This window comes from Lepeophtheirus salmonis, chromosome 8, assembly GCF_016086655.4.
Source record: "Lepeophtheirus salmonis chromosome 8, UVic_Lsal_1.4, whole genome shotgun sequence".
NCBI classification, from domain to species: Eukaryota; Metazoa; Arthropoda; class Copepoda; order Siphonostomatoida; family Caligidae; genus Lepeophtheirus; species Lepeophtheirus salmonis.
Window position 1 is genome coordinate 18,978,509 of NC_052138.2, and position 3,844 is coordinate 18,982,352.

The following is a 3,844-nucleotide window of genomic DNA, read 5'->3' on the forward strand; positions in this document are numbered from 1 at the left end:
ATATAGTTGAGGCAAAACAATTATGGTTTTATGTAGATAAGAGAAAAAAAAACTATTATGGGAGGTCTATAAAAAATAATTTAATACCGAACATGCATTACTTGGACGTTGTACGTTGTTATTTGGGATAGCAAGTAGTATTTGGCGTCAGTTAAATATAAATTGCATCGAATCATTTATTCCACAATCGTGTTGTGATACTAGAAGAACAAGACAAGTTGAGATTTCAAACTTCTTACACCCAAACAAGTCCTTTCTCTGGAGAGTTAGAAAAAATTGAAACGTCTGGAGATTATTATGATTCTTCTCTATGCCACACTGCAAAAAAAAACGTTTGCCTGGTTGTCAGAATTATTTATGACATTGGGAGACCCAGTGTTTGGCCTCCAAGCTCAATGGACCTCAACGGCAATGGCATCTTCGTGTGTGGCGTAGTTGACCAAGACACCAACAGTTCTTCCTGTAACACAAAATACGAGCTGATGTCCAGGATCGGAGAACATTCTGGAATATGTCAAAGGAGACTGTCATCAACCCCTGCTCCCGTTTCCGAAGTCGAGTCGAGGTAATTATTGACGCCAAAGGGGATCATATTAAATAATGATAAAAAAATGAATCAGCTTTCTTTTGGCTTTGGATTTTATTAAAATCAGTTGATTAATTCTGGAGAAGATCTATTTAAAAAAAAAAAAATGGTGTTGGTTGTGAAATAGAGGTTGCACCCTGTATGTACAATCTATATATGTAATATTTATATCTACGTACAATGTACAAAGAATAATCAGTGAGGATTGGTAATGCATTGTGCTTTATAACTTTACATCAAACTAATTTAAGGGGATAGAAAATAAATAGCTGATATTGGAAGATAAATTTTTGATTAAGTTTTATCATTTGTAAATAGAATTAGAAGTATTTTTACCTTTACACATACAAAATATAACAATCTGATGATTGCTTTGTGGAAGAAACTTTCTTTTGTAGGAAAATATGTATACAATTTATATATATCAATTTCTTTGAATAAATAAGAAGATTCTAATCAAAGAAATAGCAATTTGACTTATTAATATAAACTATAAAAATATGTCTGTAACATTTCCATATATTGTATATATTAATTGCAATTTTGCAATTACTTATAATATTATTATTCTGTAAAAAATTGAGTTATTTTGCGATAGAGTTTCATACGCACATATAACCTTTGCATATATATTATTGTTTTGCAAATAATAAATGTGATAAAATCTTGTATATGTTCTCAGAGAAATTACATTTTAATTTTAAAACACAGTGAAAATGAAAGAAATAATGTGTATAATGGTACGTCACTTATATCGTGATTTTTTCGAGAAAAGCTAAGGGATTTTGAAATTTTTTTCAAAGTTTTTCAAAAACCAACCCTCCCCCAAAATATAGTCTCCTCAAGGACACCCCTGGAGTATCTCATAAGAAATTCATATCTAACTGCCGCCATCAAGAACCAGTGCCACTATCTCAAAAATAAACGTGGGTGTGAAGGCATGATCAAGTTACAGAGATCTTACCCCGGTGGTTCTCAATAAAAATTCCGATTACTTTAAATAACCGCCAAATAAATATGATTATAAACATTTACTTCAATTTTTTACGGTGTTTTAAAGTTTGATTGTAGATGAAAGAAAATTTGATCCAAACAGCCTGTACAAATTAGGTTATTTTATGATTTTTTCTCGTGACGTATGTAATTTTTTATTCTGTTCGGGAAACGTATCTGTTTAATTCAAATTAAAAGGAATAACTAATGAACTTAATTATTGATTTATAGAAAGAGTGGATATCTTTTGAAGGAAAAAAAGAGAACAAGGAGAAGGCAGGAGCGAGACATTTGGGATTACTGAATTAAGGTCTATGTTAATATCAGCGGCCTGTTTTACGATTTTTGGGGCAAAAATTAATTACAGCTACTAACAAGATAACTTTCTACCTTTAGAATATCATTAGAGCAGGGAAAATATAATAATCATAATTACATTTTTTATTATTCATTTTATTATACATTTTTAAATCAACTTACACCAAAGATAGACGATCATCATTCTTTTAGTGGGATTACGATTATATTTCGTTAATCAGAAACGATAGATTAAAATATTTACTCTTATTAATTGAATATTAGTTCTTAGTAAAAGCGCAAATATAACTCTTAAAGACGTCAAGACACCGAGGACCTTCATTAAATTTAGTTGGGATATCAAATATGTCATAATAATTTAGCTATTTTAAACCAATTATTTTGCAATGATATAACTGTACGAAATTTCTTTTGAGCCCTTTTTTAAAATTTATATTATTAGTCACCAGGATGTTGAATTAAGTAATTTAGAGCTGCGGAAGTTTTGTTTAAGTCTATTCCTTTATTGTACAATAAGATTTGAATGAAAAAAATTGACTTATGTAAGATTAGTTTCTATCTCAAGAATTCAATTGATCTTCTCCAGGGGGGTTTCATACGGGAGCTTGAGTATATTTTGCAACTTTTTATCTCCATCTACTGGGAGTGTCGTCTTTGTTAGGGGTTTTTAATGTTATTAAAACTATTTCTAATTCACATTGTTTAGTTATGTTGGTAGAGCGGATACCAATATTCCCTTGATCCGCATAGGTATCAAAATATCGTCTACGTTCCACACTACCACTTAGTTTATAGCTTTGGACTACTTAATTAACTTTGGTACAAACTCATTTATCAACTATGAGTAGTTGTTTTGTAGATTTCATGACAGAAAATCAGATAATTGTACACACACTTATAATCCATATCAGTAGCATCTTGACAATATAACTTTATAAATATATTTTCGATTAATTAATACTAATTAACGAAAAGACAAAAATCATCACATTAAATATATTTGTCATACATTAATCTGATTCAGACAAATGCATTTGTAGCCATACGCCAAGAATAAAATGTAATTTAATGTATCAAATCACTTCTTATAGAAATTGACACGTGTAATTGCGCCATCTAGTGGAATTATCTTTTATTTTAAGTAGGATAGCGTGATTTGGCATCCTTACCATCTTGAATTTTGCACAAATGGATATGATATATGTACGCAAGTAGGTAATTATTATGGAAGAATAAAAACCAAATTATCTTTGCTAATTCTCTTGATTTTGAATCACTATTGAGATGCTATTTCAATATTTGGAGTGTTCCCCTGCCAAAATTCCTTAATAACTTATAAGCGTCCGGTCTCATTGTATGCATATCTTTGTTTAGTATTATTAGAACAACTACCCACGGTTTGTAGAGGTAGAAATACAAACAAATAAGAGCTTGTGAGAGTAATACAAATCGATGTTTGGGATCTTAACTATTTTTATTTTATTTAATAAGAAAGAAAGAATTGTCTTCATTTTTTCATCTTGTTAAGTATCTCATCAAACTGATTTTGATAGATCATTTTCAAGTACTTACATATGTACATTAAACTGTCTTGTTTACAAAAAAGTTATAATAAAAAATATTGTGAACCTCGTTTTAAAATTTGAAAGGGCCTAATGTGTGCTCAATTATTTACAGATTTCCTGTTGTATAAAACATTCTGAAAAATACATAAATTTCAATCACCTAATCATCAACAACTATGAAATAAAGCATGATACAATTCAATTTTGCATCTTTTTGTATGAACAAATTATACTTCTTACACCTCTCAATGAAAAATTATTAAAGGAGAAACGCAAAATAAAAGAATAACTGAGCATTGAAAAAACAAAGTTTGGTTTATTCAGTATACGGACAATGGCTGATGTCACATATCTGAAATGATTTTAAAGCTGTGTAAAACAA